At 34.6% G+C, this 23,293-nt stretch overlaps 1 long non-coding RNA gene across 1 annotated transcript; it reads right to left on the bottom strand.

Moving 5' to 3' along the window:
* Positions 1–11,524: 11,524 nt before the first annotated feature.
* On the bottom strand, positions 11,525–11,838 carry LOC142236179 (uncharacterized). The gene is made up of 2 exons (XR_012721929.1): positions 11,779–11,838; positions 11,525–11,714 (listed from the first exon to the last, which is right to left on the bottom strand). It is a non-coding gene; the product is annotated as an uncharacterized LOC142236179 (long non-coding RNA).
* Between the last annotated feature and the right edge of the window lie 11,455 nt (positions 11,839–23,293).

The raw sequence follows: 23,293 nt of genomic DNA, 5'->3' as shown, positions 1-23,293 counted from the left end.
TTCCACGAAAGAAAATTTGTTTAATTAAGGTCGCTTGGTTCTAATAATTCGGAAAGTTTTTTTCAAATTTATTGAAATCTTTTAATTTTTGACTTTTTGTATCTTTACTATAAAGCAAAAAAGCATTCAAAAATGGGATACATTTTTAAATACTTTATTTCAACGACATGTGTTACATGAAATATAGCACATTTTATACTTGAGACTGAGTCTGAAATTAGAAATTTTATTTTCCCTTACACTCTTTTAAATAATTTTGAGAGAGTTTATTTTTTTATTCTGATTTTATTACGACTGAGTTAGACTCATCTAGTAATTTCTTGATAGCTTAATACAACATACTTAACACTAGAAATTTTAGCATAGTTTAGCATAGGTAAATAGTTCAATAACTACATCCTAGTTCTTGATTTCAGTGTAGAGTTGGATTTAAATCCATCGGTACTGTCCTTCGCAGCCTTCTTATGGATCGGTAGTTTTAAGTCTTGGTTGACATGATTCTGTAATTTCTCTGAATGTTTTAGTGAGTTGAGGGTTATTTCTTCTTCAACAGTTCTAACCCCCAAGTCTCGGTGCAAGTCAGCATTCCGTATGTACCAAGGAGCATTAACAAGCTATAGTACGCAGTACGCAGTATGTGCACTGATAGAAAAATATGTTTTTCATATGTTCCGATATAAACAAAATGTGTTTCGGACACAATTTTTAAACACAATATATTTAAGTGTAAACATGTAATGTTCCTAAACTAACACTAAATGTTTGGGACATCTATGTTAATATGTTAGAATATATTATGTTTGGGACATGAATGTTTCATAAAAATAATATGTGTGAATGTAAACATATATAAATTTACAAATTTCGAGTGAACATATATATGTTGTGATATTTTATTCAGAGAGCGACAGAGAGAGAGTATATAGAAAGAAATAGAGATTGAAACCGGGAGGGTTGCGGAAGATATCAACATAATACAGCGAGTGAATCAAAAGTGAGCAATTTCTGCGAAACCGCTTGTATGTTGTTTCGGAAAACAGTTTTATGATAAGGCCAAAAATTTGATATGCTTAAGTCTAAATATTATTTAATTTGAATATTAGAATGAGTATTCGGAGTAAAGAGAATAGACATTCGGAACCAAGAGAAAAAACAGCATGTGTTTTCGCCTTGAGAGCAGCATTTTATGTATGTGTGGCCATGTGTTTTGTTTATCATTCCTCAATGTGGAAAATGTCAGAGTTTTAACCATACTAAAAATTATTGTTCAAAAGAACCTAGATGTGTCCGCTGCGCTGGAAAACACGAATCCAAAAACTGCACAAAACAAACAGATACCAATCCGAAATGTGTCAACTGTGGTGAAGAGCACCCCGCCAGCTATCGAGGCTGCATTGTAGCTAAGGAGCTCCAAAAAATACGTGAAAAGAAGTTAAAAAATGCCGTATCTCACAATGGTAATTATAACAGTAAAGTCCCAACACATGCTAATCATTTAACCATTCAAGGAAATAAAAGAATATTAGATACAAATGTAGTAACAATCTCAAATAAAACCCAACCATCGAAATCGTACTCTCAAATAACACGTCAAAGTGTACAAAATTCAAATCAAATCAATCAAAAACAAAGTATACCAAATACAAACCAAATCAATCAAAATCTCCTAACAGAAATAATAATCAAATTAGATAACATTGTATCACAAAATAAGATATTCGAGAACCGCCTCCTCTCTTTGGAGGAAAATTTCAGTTGTGTATTCGAATGAAGTCGAACATAAAAATTATGCAGTGGAATGCCAATGGGCTCCAAAAACAAAAAAATGAACTGATTCAAGTTTTGGAATCAAAAAATATTGACATCTGTTTAATAAGCGAAACCCATTTTAAAAATGAATCATACTTTTCTCTTCAAAAATATTCTGAATATCATACAATTCATCCATGCAATAAAGCCAGAGGCGGCAGTGCAATTATCGTAAAAAACAATTTAATCCACCGGGAGGAAGAGAAAATTCAATGTGAACAATTTCAAGCCACAACTATCACTGTAATGGAAAATAACCAACATCTAACTATCATGTCTGTTTATAGTCCGCCGAGACACAACATAAAACATACTGATTACTTAAAATTATTTCAAAGTTTTAAATATAAATTTATAATTGGTGGTGACTTTAATGCAAAACATGTGCATTGGGGGTCAAGATTAACTACAACCAAAGGAAGGGAGCTCCTTAAAGCTGTAAACAAAATTGGATGCAATGTATTCTCTACCGGATCTCCAACTTATTGGCCTACGGATTATTCTAAAAGTCCAGATCTAATAGATTTTTTCATTATTAATAAAATTTCTGCAACACAATTAAAAATTGAAGAAGGTTATGAATTGAATTCTGATCATTCTCCAATTTACTTAACGTACTGCACAGAGCTCAATGTGTATGAAGAAAAGCCAAGACTAACGAGTCACAAAACTGACTGGGAATATTTCAGGACTTTAGTCCAAAATGGAATAAATTGTTTTTCTCAAATAGAAACTTCTGACGATCTTGAAAAGGAAGTCTTAGAATTAACAAACCTAATTCAGAATGCTGGATGGAACAGCACTCCTATTGTAAAAAAACCGTCACTAGGCCACACCTACCCATCGTATATAACAAATCTCATTAAAGAAAAGAGAAAACAAAAAAATGGCAAACAAATAGATCACCGCACGAAAAAAAGAAAATGAATCAGTTAGCACAAAAGTTACGTAAAGAAATTAAAAAGTACAATAATAACAAATTCAATAAATTCATATCAGAGCTTGGGCATGACAGTAAAACTGACTATTCTTTGTGGAAAGCAACGAAAAAATTAAAACGGCCAAAGAAATTAAATCAACCACTAAGAACACAACAAAATACATGGGCAAAAACTGACTACGATAAAGCCAACGTCTTTGCCGAACATTTAAAAACAATTTTCTCCAAAATTTCTAACCCAATGACTGACATTACCGGAAACATTGAGGAAGAAATTATAGAAAAAGTTACGATGAAAGAAGTTCTTCAAGAAATAAAAAATTTAAGCTGCAAAAAACGCCTGGTTTTGACCTAATTAATGGAGAGATCCTTAAGCAATTACCAATTAAAGCGTTAGCAAAACTGACCAAAATATTCAATTCTTGCATTCGCATTCAATACGTTCCAACTCTCTGGAAGGTTGCAGAAGTTGTAATGATTCCAAAGCCTGGGAAGAATTCTAGTCAAGCTAGTTCTTACAAACCTATATCTTTACTGCCATTAATTGGAAAATTATTTGAAAAAATTTTATGTAAACGACTCAACTCATATTTGGAGCGTGAAAAAATCATTCCTAATCATCAATTCGGCTTCCGAAAAGGACACTCTACAATAGAGCAAATCCACAGAATAACTCATGCCATTGAAGAAACTTTTGAGAAAAGGGAGGTATGTTCAGCAGTCTTTTTGGACATATCACAAGCATTTGATGGAGTAGTACACTCGTCATTAATACACAAGTTGAAAAACATTTTACCCAGCAACTTCTGCCTTTTGCTGGAATCGTATCTAAAAGACCGATTTTATCGTGTCAAGCAAGGTTTAGAGTACTCCAACCTTTACCATATTCAATCCGGTGTACCGCAAGGTAGCATATTGGGTCCTATGCTCTATCTCCTATATACATATGACCTTCAGCCTCAGGAAGATTGCATAATAGGCACTTTTGCTGACGACACAGTGATAATGGCAAAAACGCGAAATATTGAAGAATCAACAACCAAACTACAAACTGCTCTAAACGATATTGATAAATGGATGGACAAATGGGGTCTAAAATTAAACAGTTCAAAATCTGTGCATGTTAACTTTACACAGAAAAAGATACAACCTAAACCTATATATATTAAAGATCAAGAAGTACCTAGAGCTGATTCAGCGAAATATCTTGGTATGACACTTGATGAAAAGCTGAAATGGAACGAGCACATAAAGAGTAAGAAAAAGGCATTGGAAATAAAATACCGTGAGTTAAAATGGTTAATTGGGAGAAAATCTAATTTGTCAATTGCAAATAAACTAATGGTGTACAAACAAGTATTGAAGCCTATGTGGACATACGGTCTACAACTATGGGGTTGTGCTAAAAATCAAGACATAGATATGATTCAAAAATTTCAAAACAGAGTGTTGAGAGAAATAGTGGACGCTCCGTGGTATATATATAAGGAACAACGATCTGCATAGGGATCTGAATATAAAAACAGTGAGAGAAGAAATCTATCATCAAGCAGAAGCGCATGAAATGAGACTGTTAAGTCACAAAAATGAAGAGATACCACATATATTACAACATATATCTAACCGAAGACTTCAGAGATATAAACCACTTGATTTGAAATTTCGATTCAATCAACAAGGCACAATATGATACTTTAACTCTGTAAATTTTCATATCAATATTAAAAAACTACTAGTTAGTCCCTTTGTAAATAGACTAGTTGTAGTATTATAACTTAAACAATCTATTTTTAATGTTTAAGAATAAAAAAAAAAAAAAAAAAAAAAAAAAAAAAAAAAAAATTGGCATTATGGGCACAATTTTTTCCTTGGTTCGTTAAAAGAAATCTGAACGTACGAGGAGTAAGGAGGCAAACGAAATTAAAAAACAAGTATATACGGCCGTAAGTTCGGCCAGGCCGAATCTTATGTACCCTCCACCATGGATTGCGTAGAAACTTCTACGAAAGACTGTCATCCACGATCGAAATACTTGGGTTGTGGTATCTTAAAACTTCTTAACATCGTTTTCTAAATTGTGAGTTAGTCCATACGTGGTATATATTAGACAAAAAAGTTATGTATAGTTACGTCTACAAATAATTACGAATCGATATGGACTTTTTGCACGGTACGTATAGGGACAATTGTTTTATTGATGTACAGCGGAGTATGACTTGTGTTTTTGTTTGTAAATATCATATGAATTGATTTGCTTTCGTTTAATTTCATTCGCCATTTCTTTATCCAGTTTTCTATAGCAGAAAGTACGAATTGCAACTTGCTTGTGGCCTCAGTTTCTGTTTTTGCTGTTGTTAAAATGGCAGTGTCATCTGCAAACGTAGCTATTTTGGCAATTTGTGGATTTGGTATATCTTTCGTGTATAAAAGATACAACACTGGCCCAAGGACACTACCTTGTGGAACTCCTGCTTCAATTGGATTTAGATCTGAATATTGATTCTCTATTTTGACTCGAAAGTGTCTATTCTCAAGATATGATTTCAAAATTTCATAATATTCTTTTGGAATATCATTGTAGAGTTTGAATAGCAGGCCTTTGTGCCATACTTTATCAAAAGCTTGACCTATGTCTAGAAAGACAGCCGAACAAACGTTTTTGCTTTCAATTGCCTTTTCTGCAACATCAATTTTACGATGGACATGTAGTACAGTAGAATGTTTATTCCTGAATCCAAATTGATGGCTTGGAATCAGTTCTCTTCTTGAGATTATTGGTTGAAGTCTTTTCAGCAAGAGTTTTTCAAATATTTTGGACAAGATTGGTAGAATTGATATAGGCCTGTACGACGTTGTTTCGTTTGGAGGTTTTCCAGGTTTGGGAATTACTATTATTTCAGCAATTTTCCATTCCAGGGGAACGTATCTCAAACGAAAACACGCATTTATTATGTAAAAAAATTTTCGCAATGCTTTTGGAGTTAATTTCTTAATGATTTTCGTAGTGATCAAATCATATCCAGGTGCTTTTTTGGAGCTCAAGTCCTTATTAATAATATATTTTAACTCTCCAAAGGAAGCCGGTTTAATGATTGCATTATCATTTTTTTCGACTTTCAGGAGATCCTCAGATTCTTTGTATCCTTCTAGGGAACGGAATGTACTTCGAAAATGTGATGCAAATACATCTACTTTATCTCTAGAGCTTCGAGCCCAAGTACCATCTTTCCTCTTGATAGGGGGCATTTGATGTGATTGGTGGTTAAAATTTTTTGTTGCTTTCCACAAGCTGTAGTTTGTGTCCTTCCGAGCTGATAAGTTGTGAAAACGGTCAGTCATAGTTTTATTCTTATTTTCATTCGTTACTTGCTTCAATTCATTACATAGTCTGTTAAGAGTCGCCTTGTTTTCTTGAGTTCTTTCCCTCTGCCATTTTTTGCGTGCTTTACGTTTTTTAGACAACAAATCACGGATAATTTTTGGATATGTAACTTCTACAGTGTTTTGATTCAATTCGGGTGAACTCTCCCAAGCTGATGTTTGAATGGATTGGATAAAATCAGTAAGACCGTTATCAACTTCCCTTTCAGATTTTAAGGGGGTTTTTAGATTTATCTTCTGATCGATAAGATATTGGAATAATCGCCAGTTCGTCCGCTTATTATATAGATGGCATTCAGTTTCTTTCTTTATTATAGAATCACTGATAGTCATAATGACAGCAGAATGATCTGATGAAGATAAAGATGTGGTATTTTCAACAAATATATAGGATCTTGCTAAATTTTTAACTAGAAAAAAGTCAATAAGGTCTGGAATTCTCTCAGGGTTGGATGGCCAATAAGTAGGTTCATCCCCCGATACTATTTGGCATTTCAATTTTCTACATGCCTTATATAGCTCACTGCCTTTTGTAGATGTAAGTCTCGATCCCCAATTTTTATTTTTGGCATTGAAGTCACCGCCTATTATGAAATGATCTCCAATAGACCTTAACAGCGATTCGTATTGGTCTGATTTAATGTTATGTTTTGGTGGTGAATATATTGAACAAATTTTAAATGACTTGTTTTGTTTAAGACAAACAGATACGCATGCAACTTGAAATACCTCATTTTCGATTTTAAGCTCTTCGTGATGATTTATATTAGATTTGATTATGACTGTTGAGCCACCTCGTGGTTTTTGAGAAGGATGGATAGAATGGTACAATTTGTAGCCCTCAATAGAAGCGTACGATTGCTTAGTCAAGTGACTTTCAGATATCAGGAGAATGTCAACCTTTTGATCCTTTAAGAAATATTCTATTTCACTAATACGCTTTAATAAACCATTACAGTTCCAGATTGCAATACGTAATGCTGACATTATTGGAGATTTGAGAAACTGATAACCAATGAGTTGAGTTTTTCTATGAGTTTTTCATTTAATATAGTTTGAGCGTCTAACCGACGATTTATTCCTTCAATACTCTTCATTAATTCCTTTAATATAGTGTTTCCGGTAGAATTTGCTCCATTTAGAACTTCGGAATACGATTGTTTTGTTTTGGTATTAGATGGTTGCGGTATTGGATGGAGTAGCTGTGCTGGACGTTCACTATTCGATTTTTTTGTCTCAATTTCTTTGTTGGCACGAGCCTTATTTCTTATCTTTTGGAGCTCTTTGGCTACCTCACAACCACGATATATATCCCTTTCCGACCGTGTACGCACAATTGTGCGGGTAACTTTAAGTCTCTATAATTTCTTTAATATATGACGTACTGCGATAAGAGAGGCAAAAAAATAATTGTGTATGCTCTCTCTTTGTCTAAGAATGTGAAGAACCGTTATAAATATTTGCTTTTCATATTAATTTTGTAGTTTCAGCAGTGTACTTTGCGCATTTGTAAAACTGAGTGGAAGATGTAAGTTTGCAAATATATTAAAATTATTTAAATTGTGATTATTTTGTGTTTTTTGATATTTTTACGTCCGGACTTTTACCGGATTTTACCGGACTGCAACAATTGTACGTATCCTGAAAAAACAGGATACAGGATCAAACTGAACAAACTTAATAATTTAAAATGTTCTATGTACACATAAATAACAGAATTCAAAAATTTAGGAAAATCTATCACGTGGATCGGCTATAGGTCGGAAAGGGATATATATATATATATATATATATATATATATATATATATATATATATATATATATATATATATATATATATATATATATATATATATATATATATATATATATATATATATATATATATATATATATATATATATATATATATATATATATATATAACTATAGACCGATATGGACCACTTTTGGCATGGTTGTTAAATATCATATACGATCACCACGTACCAAAGCAGATCGGATGAATTTTGCTTCACCGGAGGTCAAATCTGGGGATCGGTTTATATGGGAGCTATATATAATTATGGGCTGATAGGAACCAATTCCTGCATGGTTGTTGCATACCATATACTAACATCACGTACCAAATTTCAACCGAATGGGAAGAATTTTGCTCTTCCAAGGGGATCTGGAGGTCAAATCTGGGGATCGGTTTATATGGGGCCTATATAATTATGGACCGATTTCGACCAATTTGTGCATGGGAGTTTTAGGCCATATATTAACACCACGTACCAAATTTCAACCGATGTGGACCAATTTTTGCATGGTTGTTAGAGACCATATACTAACACCATGTACCAAATTTCAGCCGGATCGGATAAAATTTGCTTCTCTTAGAGGCCTCGCAAGCCAAATCGGGGGATCGGTTTATATGGGGGCTATATATAATTATGGACCGATGTGGACCAACTTTTGCATGGTTGTTAGAGACCATATACTTACAGCATGTACCAAATTTCAGCCGGATCGGATGAAGTTTGCTTCTCTTAGAGGCCTCGCAAGCCAAATTTGGGGGTCCGTTTATATGGGGGCTATACGTAAAAGTGGACCGATATGGCCCATTTGCAATACCATCCTACCTACATCAATAACAACTACTTGTGCCAAGTTTCACGTCGATAGCTTGTTTCGTTCGGAAGTTAGCGTGATTTCAACAGACGGACGGACGGACATGCTCAGATCGACTCAGAATTTCACCACGACCCAGAATATATATACTTTATGGGGTCTTAAAGCAATATTTCGATGTGTTACAAACGGAATGACAAAGTTAATATACCCCCATCCTATGGTGGAGGGTATAAAAACGGTGGAAAATATACAAAAGTTACAAAGGGATCTTCATAAAAATAACGAAAGGGCACTATACTCTTTTTGGAGTTGGGACAGTAAAATGAAAAAAGGAGGAAATAGTGAAAAATTAAACAGTAAAATGTATAAAAACAAAGTTTAGTTCCTCTTTATTAATAAGTAGTCCAAGAGGAGTTGATGGACACCTTCAAATATATTAAGTTCGAATTTTGCAGCTAAAACAATTGAAAAAGTTTATTTTCTTTAATGTGAATTATTAAAGAAAAGTAAAAGGTAAAACAGGGTCATTTTAGAGCGATAATGCCAACTTAATACCGGCCTTAAAGGTAAAAATGACATTAAGTACAAAACACGATAAGTTGTAGATGCATATGGAATGGTGTTAAATGCTAGTAAACAACTGTTCACGCTTAAATAAATTTATGTGTATATTATCAAATTTTTTATATATGTTTATATTCGACTCCACGTTCTACTTTTGTTAGAGTTTTTGAATTCCTTCCAAATTTTCAAACTTTTATACCAAAAACAGTTTTTTGTTACAAACTTGTTATTTTTGAAATAAAAAAATAATATTTTTCCAAAACCTCAGTCCATTTCGTTTATATCAAGCACTGTTTCTGGCTGTAAATCTTTAATAACCCACATTTCGAAGTTTCATTATAAAAATTTAATATAGTATAAATATAAATGTGTAAATGAAAAAAAATGGTGTTCGGTCGGAGCAGGGATTGAACCCAAGACCCTTTGCATGTAAGGCAGACATGCTAACCACTGCTCCACGTGGCCAACAAATGTATGTTTCTGTTAAATAATGTTATGTTTGCATGGGCTCGTGGGCGCTGCAAACTATGCTATATAAATGTAACTTATAACGATAATTGTCCACTGGTGACTATAACAGCTACGCAGCCCAGTGGATAGTGTGTTGGCTTACAAACTGTATGGTCCTCGGTTCGATTCTCCGTCCAGGCGAAAGGTAAAATTTAAAAAAATTATAAAATTGAATAATTTCTTCAACATTATTTGTATTACAGAAAAAGGTGCCAAGAACTAAAAAATATCGTGGAAGTGAAAATTAACATATGTGAGGGAATGAGCACAATCTTCTTTGGGGAAAACTCTTCCAAGCATATAATATTTTTGGGTTTAAAATGCTTCCAAACATATAATATGTTCACATAAAACAAACATATTAATGTTTTGACAGTATCCAATAATATATGTGCTTCCTGCAAAATATGTTTGGAACATATGTTAAAGAAGCGATTTTTTATGAGGGTGTGGTTTTGTGTTTTTTGAATCTTTAACAGTTCTTGTTTGGCAGCGCAGCCCCAAAGCTGGATACCGTAGGTCCATATTGGTTTAATTATTTGATTATATAGGAGCAGTTTGTTTTTTATGGATATCCTATTGTCCACTAGCATCCAGTACATTTCGGAGTATTTTATTTTCATTTCTTGATTCTTTTTCTTCACATTCTCTTTATAGTTAAATAATTCAACTTGGTATCTTTCCACGAAAGAAAATTTGTTTAATTAAGGTAGCTTATTTCTAATAATTCGGAAAGTTTTTTTCAAATTTATTGAAATCTTTAAATTTTTACTTTTTGTATCTTTACTATAAAGCAAAAATATACATTTTTAAATACTTTATTTCAAAGACATTTCTTACATGAAACATAGCACAGTTTATACTTGAGACTGAGTCTTAAATTAGAAATTTTATTTCTCCCTTACACTCTTTTAAATGATTTTGAGAGAATTTATTTATTTATTCTGATTTTATTACGACTGAGTTAGACTCATCTAGTAATTTCTTGATATCTTAATACAACATACTTAACACTAGAAATTTAGCATAGTTATGTTTATTTATAGGTAAATAGTTCCAATAACTACATCCTAGATCTTGATTTCAGTGTAGAGTTGGATTTAAATCCATCGGTACTGTCCTTCGCAGTCTTCTTATGGATCGGTAGTTCCGGACAATGTTATTTAAGTCGTGGTTGACATGATTCTGTAATTTCTCTGCATGTTTTAGTGAGTTGAGGGTTATTTCTTCTTCAACAGTTCTAACCCCCCAAGTCTCGGTGCAAGTCAGCATTCCGTATGGTACGCAGTATGTGGTTTTGTGTTTTTTGAATCTTTGACAGTTCTTGTTTGGCAGCGCAGCCCCAAAGCTGGATACCGTAGGTCCATATTGGTTTAATTATTTGATTATATACACGCTCACAAAAATTCGCTTCTGTAACATATACTCCCAAACATATTTTGCTTCAAGCATATACATTTTTGGCTATTGCCCAAACATTTATATGTTTGATCTCTTCCAATATATAATATGTTTGAAAGCATATTGGTCTAAACAATATATGTTTGGGTAGTCAATTTCCAAACATTTTGTATTTTTGCATATGAATTCAATAATGTTGTCTTCCAAAAAACAATATGTTATTATGTGAACATATAATATGTTTGGAAGCATTTTGCACCCAAAAATATTATATGCTTAAAAAAAATTCTCCCAAACAATATTGTGCTCAAAATTTTATTTATTTATTTATATATTTACAATCGTAATGAATTATGAAAATAAACAGGTAATATAGGTGCTAACAACATAGGTTTTCGACCTGAATGCTCAAAATTTTGTTTCTGCCCAATTGTATATTCCCCCACATCTTTCTCACTTCCACGAGATTTTTTAGTTCTTAGCACCTTTTTCTGTAATACAAACATTGTAGAAGAAATTATTCAATTGTATGATTTTTTTTTATTTTAATTTTACCTTTTGCCGGACGGGGATTCGAACAGCGGACCACACAGTTTGTAAGGATTAAAGAAGTAGCTGATCAATTGCCCAAGGAAAAATAAAATGTTAATTTTGTAATAACAAGCAACAACCACCAACTGAATTCAATATCGCTCCCTGTTAAATAGCGCTCCAAGCTACTAAACACATATATGTTTATAGGCAATTTCTAAATTAATATATATTTGCATCCAAGCATATTATATTTAAAAACATTTTATGTCCCAAACATAATATGTTCTAACATATTAACATATACGTCCCAAACATGTTATGCTAGTTTATGAACATTATATGCTTGCACTCAAAAATATTGTTTTAAAAATTTGTGTTCCAAACATATAATGTTTATAGCCAAACATATGAAAAACAGTCTTTTTCATCCGTGTAGGAGCAGTTTGTTTTTGATGGATATCCTATTGTCTACTAGCATCCAGTACACTTCGGATTATTTTATTTTCATTTCTTGATTCTTTTTCTTCACATGCTCCTTCCATTTGATTTTTGTGTCAAGAGTCATACCAAAATATTTCGCAGTGTTTGCGTAAGGTATTATTGTACCATTTAAATACAGTGGAACATAGGCAGTTTTCTTCTTTGAAAAGTAAATATGTACAGACTTACTTTCAGGTAGCAATAGTGGCATCGGGCGTGTTAGGTATATCTCTAGTATACAGTACAGTATTGGTCCAAGTGCTACCTTGAGGTACTCCAGCTCTAATTGGTTTCAGTTCCGAGTACTTATTTTCTATTCGTACTCTGAAGTGCCTATTATCCAAGTACGATTCCAGAATTTCGTAAAATTGTTTTGGCAAATCATTGTGGATTTTGGTTAAAAGGCCTTCATGCCAAACTTTGTCAAATGCTTGTCCTACGTCTAGGAACACAGCTGAGCAAACTTGTTTGTTTTCAAATGCTCGTTCTGCAACGTCTATTATACGATGGACTTGTTGTATTGTGGAGTGCTTGTTACGGTATCCGAATTGGTGATCCGGAATCAGTAACTTGTGGTATAACAGTGGTTGCAGTCTTTTTAATAAAAGTTTTTCAAATATCTTTGACATAGTAGGTAGCAGTGATATGGGTCTGTATGAAGTTAGTTCATGATCAGGCTTACCACACGCACAGAAAAACCATGTTTGGAAGTGGTTGTGTAATGACATATTTCCACTCGGAAATAATTCCACGAATTATTAGGATAATGCTTATGACTCTGATGCAATATTTGCTTTTTATGATTTATCGTGATTTTTTTTCTTTCTTTGGATAAATTTTGGTAGAGGACATTTTAATTCTTTTTTTTGTGAAAGGTTTCTTATACCTATATTAAGCGACATGTTGCTAAGGTATAAAGTTGCTACAGTTCAAGTGAATACACGTTTGCATACATAACAGCAGCATAAGCTCTTGATTGTTGCAAAAGGATTTTTAATCGATTCGATGAAACAATACCTTGCAATTGGATGTATTATTTCAATATTGTTTGAGGGCAAAATCACCGAAGACTTGTAAAGGCCCCACGAATATGATTGCACTCTATGGTACAATTTTATCATCACAGATATGGTACCTTCTTTTGTACATCTGTGGCCAGCAAAACAGCAGGTACTTTCTGTACTTGTTTAATCGATTATTTAGGCTGGTCGAAACTCGATCCCCCAAGCACGAGGTTGATTATGTACTAAAGTCATACGTTGACTTCCTTTTTGTTTCGGATCTTGAGCTAAATTGACGCTGAATTTAAAAGTTTTACATTACTCTAAATCTCGTGACATCCGTTCAAAAATATATTAAAAATTTCTTAAATTTTTAATATATATTTTCAATTGTGTTTAGTTTAAATTACTAGACAGGCATTTATGATTTAGTGTTTGTTTTGCGAGTACTTTTTTTATACGGAATAAATTTCATAGGAAAACCTTTTCGCACAAGGTTCTCGAGTAAGGAGATTTTCATGGTCCTGATGGACTGGGAATCCTGTTTCTGGCTACTGCAGTTTGTGAGGTTTTGGACGAAGACCGATCCATAATTTTTTTTTATACCCAGAAAAAAAAAAACAAAATACTCTCGAAACGGTGCAGGATTTCCTCGAACCTTTTTCATATCTATAAGGATCCGCATAAGGACTCCCATAATCATAAATAAGGAAACTATCAGAAAAGTTGGTAAGACATTCAAAATCAAATGAACGGTGTTAAATTAACAAGTGAATTAGTTCTCTGTAGGCAACCATAAGTTATCAATCACCCCGCCTTATCATCATTGAGATCAGTGTTAAAAGAAAAAAGTCTCTACGGATGAAGGGGGGAGGTCAATTCTCCAAGGAACGTAAAGTGCCTGCACACTCCAGATTCTTGATCGAAAGCAACAGAAGTAAGAGGAAAACGTAGACGGCAGAATAGTTACTAGCGAGATTTTAAACCGGGCATATCTCTGGCTCCACCGAAATTAAGAAAAAAAAAAAATAAGAAAACCTCGATTTTTAAAAGCTAAACTATGAAAAGTGGATGTGGAATGGAGATTAATTAAGAAAATTTATAAAAAAAAAAAACGTCGTGTCCGGATTGCTGAAAACAACGAAGACCTGGCGATAGAAACGTAAATTTGTAGTCTATAATTGGATAATGTTCGGTATATACTAAAAATTTTATTGAGCAAGAATTTAGTGAATTGTGAAAACTTAAACCAGAAATTATATATATTAAATTTTTATTGAAAACACTTTAATTTAGCTTAACCAGCAAACATCTGTATTTTGAACCGCTGAGGCCTCATCGTCGTCGAAATCTATGTTTGGGTGAGTGTACACATTTCATGCATATTTAATTTTTTTTTTACATAGAAAAAAAAAACCAGAAAGATCACAATGAAAAGGTAAGGGGGACCCATCACATAAGTTATGCACTACGAGTGCTTATTGAGAGAGCAAAATCTACTCTCGAATTGTTTTTGTAACATGTAATAAAAAGTCTCCAACTATGTTTCCCCTTACCTCTTCATTCGTTTTCATTCAGCTTTTTCATTCATGTTTTCACTCTATTCATAATTCTCGCGTAAAATTTAATCTTACGCTCATGGCACTTTGAATAATGTTGTTGTAAATGCTGGCGTTGTAATATCACATACTCTCTTTCATTCACAATTTGTCATAATACTACCTTCGCGGTAACTGTTTTTTTTTTCATTAATCATCGTTATTAGTTTTACGATATTTCGTCTTCTCCGTATGCCCGAATCTAGATCAAAAATTTTGTATTATTTGTTTTGCTAAATAATCTGGAAGAAATTGCTTTCTACTTTGTCATTCTGACTAGTATACCCAGCACACTTTTTTTTTTCTTTTTTTTTATTCAAAACACCAATCGGTAAATAAGTAAATCTCGAAAATTATATTCATAAGTAATTGAGGAGTTTCTTTTTTAAATACATATATATTAAGAACAAATATTGAAAATGCAAATTGTTGAAAGAAAATAGTACTAATATTTATAGTTTGTTGTCATTGAAAGCGAAATTACATCTTTCTCATATTATGGCAAATTTTGAATTGTTCTTTGTTTATAGTATTCTAATATTACAACTTTTTTTTTCTTGAATTTTCTTGAAAGTGAGTCTCGTCGCTTATCATTAAAAAGTGATTATTGTTAACAATGATTTATTTGACAAGCTACATGAACTGTTGAAAATTTCAATTTAATGAATGGTCATATAACGAAAAATGTATTTAAATTTTAATCTGAAATTTCCCTGTCACGATGTTAGGATAGGAAACAAAAATTTATATGAATTTTATTAATTAAGGTAGTGATCATAGGCTTACGAAGTTAATTATGATTTAAATAAAATTCTATTTCGTTCAAATGAATATGGATAGCTAAATTTATTTTGACTTCTTGCGTGGGTGAATGAGTTAAACCTAATTTACTTTGTGGGCCCCTAGAAAAATGATACTGGCGTCACTAGGGCATGGCAGGTTAGGGTAAAGAGACGCGGACTCTATAACATCTTAGGGTTCATACTAATTGACATTCTGGGTCTCGACTTTGCTAATTTTTTTCTCATATTCTCATGTTTCCAACATAGGGGTTTTGCGTTTTTTTATTGTTGGTAACTTTGGTCCATTTAGATTAATTAGGAAAATTTAATTTCGGGAATCTATATAAAAATTGTAATGCAACATATGCTATGAAATGGGAGACAAGAACTCCCCCAATTCCGGCTGATAGCTAGCTAATTTATGGCTCCCCTCGTCTCTAATTTCGTAGCATCCGTAGGTAGTAATACAAATTACTTAAAGACTGGATAGAGGTTTTAAAACTCTTGAGATTTCACTCAAGAGTCCGAATTTCTATTTAATGCTCAGGCAGTACATTACAAAATGGCGCCCAACATGGGGGCCGAAATTTTCTCAAATTTTGAGAAGTTTTGGTTCCGAATTTTCAGTTTCTTTTGTAGATTTCAAATTTAACATTAAGTTTATAAATTTTGGGTATTAGCATATTTTAATGGAGAATAGTGGGTAGCTTTTTATGGATTCTTAGGAACTTGACGTTCAAAAGTGCGAGTTATCTAACCGAAAAATTCCTACTTCACCCTTTCTCTTTGAAAATTTTGCTTTTACAAAAAAAAAAATTATTCGTTTCATGTAGAGTTTAAGATAGGCAATAATTTTTGCTTCTAGGTGGATTGGATACCCAAACTGTCGCCTTTTCTGGATTACGATTTTTATGGTAATTTGCTATTAATCGTCCGTTAAGGTGTAGAATGGAATGTTTTAGTTCACCGGGGGAAGGATTTTTTCACTATTTAAGCTCAGTTTATCAATAGACTGGTTTTTGTTTACCACCTGAAACCCTGATATGTCAATATACATTTTTTTTCCTGTTTAACTCAATTCTTTTCCACGTAAGAAATACTATGAAAATAAGATTTGTTGGTACAATTTAATATATTTTTTTGTTTAAACCATTTTGTTGCAAGATAGATAAAAATGCCCCTTCAGCATTCACCCTTAAGGTCTGAAGAACAGGATCAGTCCCAGGACATGGATCAGGGCCAAGATTTGCTTCAGGACTTTTCTCAGGGTCAAGCTGCAAGCTTAACGATGTCACCTAATATTTCTCATGTCGGTCCTGGAGTACCATCGTTCTGTTCTATTTGTAATGAAGTAATGAACGAAAAAACTCCTTGCTTAGTTATTGCCAGTTGTAATCATTCTTTTCATCAAGGATGTATAGAGAGTCATTTGGCAACTGAGGGTGTATGTCCGGTATGCAAATCCTCTTGTAATTTATCGGAGTTGCGAGCGATATCGTATCCTTTGAAACAGTTCAGAAATAAAGGACGTGGTCGAGGAGCGATGGCTAAACAATATCAAACTAGAAGCTACAGTCGGAATTTACAACAGAATAACCAGTTGGATATATCCAATCGGGATAGTGTTGACCCTATAGTGACTGCTTCCGATCAGAACACGCCCAAAAGGACTGCCACCTCGCGACCCGATACAATTCAAGTGTCGAATCCTTCAATAGATTACAAGAGTTCTCCGGAACCTAAATTTGATAGGCAGACAGCCTATTTCGAATCCTCCTGACCAATCTATCAATGAAAGAATATCAAGTGCACCCATCAATCGGGAAACCGTGGATGCCCGGGTCTCCCCGCAAAACTCAAGCTATATGTCGAGCTCTGTTATTATTAGAAACTGGGGATTGACCTTCGACGGTTCAGCCACTATGAGTGTGGAGGACTTTTTATACCGTTTACAAATATTGACTAATGACTATTTCAATGGCGACTTTGCCATTATTTGTAAACACCTTCCAATTCTGCTAACTGGGAAAGCACAAGCCTGGTTTTGGAGGTATCACAAACAGGTCGGAATAATTACCTGGGATGAATTTTGTGATTCTTTACGGTTTCAGTATAAGGATTTCAAGTCGACATTTGATATCCGGGAAGAGATGCGAAACCGGAAACAAAAACCTGGCGAATCTTTTGATTCATTTTACGAAGCCATTTCCACAATCATGGATAGGCTACCAACACCGTTACCTGACACGGAATTAATTGAAATTGTAACCCGTAATCTTAGACCAGATATACGGCATGAACTTTTATATGTACCTGTGAATTCTATACCACACCTCAGGAAGCTCGTACAAATGAGAGAAAGCCTTCTTAATGACGAGTACGTGAGGAGAAATTTCTCTGCTAGAAATTCTAATGTGATTCCACCAAGACGACAAATTTCAGAACTTGAGACGGATATGGAATTTAATGAGACCGAGGTCTCTAAAGATCCTGAGGTACATGCAGTTCATGCATCCGAATTTTCGTCGCAATGTTGGAATTGTGACAAGGCAGGCCATCATTGGCAAGACTGCCTTGAAGAACGTTCGATATTTTGTTATGGATGTGGTGTTAAGAACACTTATAAGCCACAATGCCCAAAATGCAGCGTTCGCAAATCAAAAAACTACCAATGTCATGTTCCGAAACCGGAACAGAACTAGAAGCTAATTCTAGTAATTCTTCATCTACTAGTAATGATAATTCTTCATCTGATGATAATGACCCGGATTTGACCAAGGAATCGAGTAATGCAGACAATTATACACCCGAAATTTTACGTCGAGATTTTATTCGAAGTGGAAACGACGAATTGGACAAAATAATTTATCCTCGTATACCATACCACAAACGGTGGGAAATATACAATAACAAACGTAATGACATTTTTTCTGATATAGTAGTGAATGAGGTTAGCTCGAGGAAAAGGAAGCGTTCAACTCTTCGCTTGAGAAGGTTTTACAGAAATTTACGTAAATGTTCTAAACTTCTTGTATCGGCGATTGTACGTATTTCAAAGGATCCACGATACTATGCGAAAGTATCCTTTTTGAACTTTACTGAGTATGGGCTATTGGATAGTGGAGCCAGTATAAGCTGCATAGGAGCCGATTTTGCGCGGCAAGATTTTTCGAAATTCGACAATTTCTTCAGGTGTAAAACTCAGGTTAAGAAAGCCGATGGAGCACCGCAACAGGTGGTTGGTTGGCTTAGTGTAGAAATGAATTTCCAGAATAAAATTGGTAAATTGAACCTTTTTGTTATCCCCTCGATATCACAAAGGCTAATATTAGGAATTGATTTTTAGAGGAGTTTTGGGTTGGTGGAAAGTTTTATAAAATCCACTGACATTGTCGACACGACTTTATTTAGTCTTGAGGAATCATGCTCCTCTGAATTCATTCGGAATCCTGATCACACATCTGAAATAGCACCTTCTGCTTGTGTAGAGCAATATTATCCCTTGGATGCAGGACAACGGCAACAACTTGATGCAGTTGTGTCCTTGTTTCCAAATTTCGCCAAAAAAGGCCTAGGGAGAACCGCATTGATAACACACGAAATCGATGTTGGTGATACTAGGCCTATAAAACAACGTTTCTATCCGGTCTCTCCCGCAGTAGAAAAACTAATGTATGGAGAGATAGATAGAATGTTGTCATTAGGTGTGATAGAAAAATCAACATCTCCATGGAGTTCGCCTATGAGGTTTGTGGTTAAACCGCATAAAATCCGCTTATGTCTCGATGCGAGAAAAATTAATTCAGCCCCTAAAAAGGATGCATATCCCCTTCCATCCATTGAAGGGATATTTTCTCGTCTCCCTAAGGCTAATTTGATTTCGAAATTGGACCTAAAGGATGCCTATTGGCAAATTGGGTTGTCCGAGAACTCAAAGGCGATAGCAGCGTTCACAGTCCCTGGTAGACCACTCTACCAGTTTGTGGTCATGCCATTTGGACTGTGCAACGCACCACAAACAATGTGTCGTCTCATGGACGAAATAATCCCTTTCGATCTCAAGAATTGTGTTTTCGGCTATCTTGATGATTTGATTGTGGTGTCCGAGTCCTTTTCAGAACATCTTTCTATTTTAGTTCGCATCGCTGAACAATTTAGAAAAGAAAATCTCACCTTGAACGTAGCCAAAAGTCACTTTTGTGTAACTAGGGTCAAGTACCTTGGTTATGTGATTGGGGACGGAGGCATATCTACTGATCCGGATAAGATAAGCTCCATTTTAAATTGGCCAACTCCGAAGAATGTGCGACAAGTTAGGGGATTTTTAGGCTTGGCTGGCTGGTACAGGAGATTTATAGAGAATTTCTCTTCTACAGTCTTCCCTGTAACTGAAACTATATCCAGCAAAAAGAAATTCGTGTGGACACCTAGCGCTCAGGAAGCCTTCGATAAAATAAAATCTCTTTTATGTTCAGCTCCAGTGCTAGTCAATGCAGACTTCTCACGGAAATTTTATCTTCACTGCGACGCCAGCGACTATGGTATAGGCGCTGTGCTAGTCCAGTTGGATAATGAGGGCTGTGAAAGGCCAGTGGCCTTCATGAGTAAAAAACTGAATTCGGCCCAAAGGAATTATAGTATAACTGAAAGGGAATGTCTTGCTGCAGTAGAGGCCATCCAAAGATTTCGGTGCTATCTTGAGCTCCAAGAATTCAAAGTGATAACTGATCACTCGAGTCTTGTGTGGCTCATGAGGCAACCGAATCTATCGGGCAGACTTGCGAGATGGGTCCTCAAATTACAGGCATTTAAATTTACCATAAGCCACAGGAAAGGTAAAGATAACATCGTACCCGATGCTCTATCTAGAATGTATGGCGAAGAAATCACAGCTTTGGATGAAGTGTCTGTGCCTAATATTGATTTGCAATCACCATGTTTTCAGAGCGATGAATACGTTGCTCTTCGGAAAAGAATTAGTTCCAATCAAGAGAAATATCCGGATATACGGGTGATTGACCAATTTGTTTATATCAGAAACCGACATTATAATGGTGATACCGAAGATGAGGACAATTGCTGGAAGTTGTGGGTGCCAGGGGGTTTGCGTAAAGACCTCATTGCCCGCTACCACAACCTACCAGTTGCTTCACATGGGGGTATGTCGAAAACCATAGACTTATTGAAAAGGTTATTCTTTTGGCCAGGTCTTGTATGTGAGGTGCGGAATTTTGTTCGAAACTGTGATGTGTGCAAAACCACCAAGGCACCCAATTTTGTAATGAAACCGGAAATGGGCAATCAGCCACGCTCAGAGAGACCTTTTCAAAGGCTCTATGTGGATCTCCTAGGACCCTATCCGCGCAGTAAGAATGGGAATATTGGCATTCTCATTGTGTTGGACCACCTGTCCAAATTTCAATGGTTAATTCACCTCTAGGGTCATTATGGATTTCTTGGAAAAGCAAATTTTTCATTGCTATGGTGTCCCTGAAGTGATTATAAGTGATAATGGTTCTCAATTTAGTGCCAATGACATCAATGCATTTTTTACTTCATTGGGCATTAAACATATATATATACCGCGGTATATTCACCGCAAAGTAATGCCTCCGAACGCGTAAACCGCTCTATACTAGCGGGGATTAGGGCCTATTTAAAAAAAGATCATACTAGGTGGGATGAGAATATTAGTGCCATTAGCTGTAGTCTTCGTAACTCACGACATGAAGCTATACAGACCTCTCCATACCATGTGCTATTCGGAATAGCGGAATGTTTGTCAAGGCCCGAATCAGAGAGAAATGTGGTAACTACTATTACATCCTGGAAGACATCGATGGTAGAGTGATTGGTACCTACCATGCTAAAGACATACGGCCCTGACAAGTAACGAGAAAATTGCATGCAATCGAAAATGTGTCTTTTTCTGGCTAATATGCTTCTCATAGAGGCATATTATCCAGTTTTGTAATGACATATTTCCACTCGGAAATAATTCCACGAATTATTAGGATAATGCTTATGACTCTGATGCAATATTTGCTTTTTATGATTTATCGTGATTTTTTTTTTTCTTTCTTTGGATAAATTTTGGTAGAGGACATTTTAATTCTTTTTTTTTTGTGAAAGGTTTCTTATACCTATATTAAGCGACATGTTGCTAAGGTATAAAGTTGCTACAGTTCAAGTGAATACACGTTTGCATACATAACAGCAGCATAAGCTCTTGATTGTTGCAAAAGGATTTTTAATCGATTCGATGAAACAATACCTTGCAATTGGATGTATTATTTCAATATTGTTTGAGGGCAAAATCACCGAAGACTTGTAAAGGCCCCACGAATATGATTGCACTCTATGGTACAATTTTATCATCACAGATATGGTACCTTCTTTTGTACATCTGTGGCCAGCAAAACAGCAGGTACTTTCTGTACTTGTTTAATCGATTATTTAGGCTGGTCGAAACTCGATCCCCCAAGTACGAGGTTGATTATGTACTAAAGTCATACGTTGACTTCCTTTTTGTTTCGGATCTTGAGCTAAATTGACGCTGAATTTATAAGTTTTACATTACTCTAAATCTCGTGACACCCGTTCAAAAATATATTAAAAATTTCTTAAATTTTTAATATATATTTTCAATTGTGTTTAGTTTAAATTACTAGACAGGTATTTATGATTTAGTGTTTGTTTTGCGAGTACTTTTTTTATACGGAATAAATTTCATAGGAAAACCTTTTCGCACAAGGTTCTCGAGTAAGGAGATTTTCATGGTCCTGATGGACTGGGAATCCTGTTTCTGGCTACTGCAGTTTGTGAGGTTTTGGACGAAGACCGATCCATAATTTTTTTTTATACCCAGAAAAAAAAAACAAAATACTCTCGAAACGGTGCAGGATTTCCTCGAACCTTTTTCATATCTATAAGGATCCGCATAAGGACTCCCATAATCATAAATAAGGAAACTATCAGAAAAGTTGGTAAGACATTCAAAATCAAATGAACGGTGTTAAATTAACAAGTGAATTAGTTCTCTGTAGGCAACCATAAGTTATCAATCACCCCGCCTTATCATCATTGAGATCAGTGTTAAAAGAAAAAAGTGTCTACGGATGAAGGGGGGAGGTCAATTCTCCAAGGAACGTAAAGTGCCTGCACACTCCAGATTCTTGATCGAAAGCAACAGAAGTAAGAGGAAAACGTAGACGGCAGAATAGTTACTAGCGAGATTTTAAACCGGGCATATCTCTGGCTCCACCGAAATTAAGAAAAAAAAAATAAGAAAACCTCGATTTTTAAAAGCTAAACTATGAAAAGTGGATGTGGAATGGAGATTAATTAAGAAAATTTATAAAAAAAAAACGTCGTGTCCGGATTGCTGAAAACAACGAAGACCTGGCGATAGAAACGTAAATTTGTAGTCTATAATTGGATAATGTTCGGTATATACTAAAAATTTTATTGAGCAAGAATTTAGTGAATGGTGAAAACTTAAAGCAGAAATTATATATATTAAATTTTTATTGAAAACACTTTAATTTAGCTTAACCAGCAAACATTTGTATTTTGAACCGCTGAGGCCTCATCGTCGTCGAAATCTATGTTTGGGTGAGTGTACACATTTCATGCATATTTAATTTTTTTTACATAGAAAAAAAAAACCAGAAAG

The sequence above is a fragment of the Haematobia irritans genome, chromosome 4 (genome assembly GCF_050003625.1).
Source record: "Haematobia irritans isolate KBUSLIRL chromosome 4, ASM5000362v1, whole genome shotgun sequence".
Classification (NCBI taxonomy): Eukaryota; Metazoa; Arthropoda; class Insecta; order Diptera; family Muscidae; genus Haematobia; species Haematobia irritans.
Note: the sequence above shows the minus strand (reverse complement) of the source record. Positions and strands in the feature narration are given on the sequence as shown.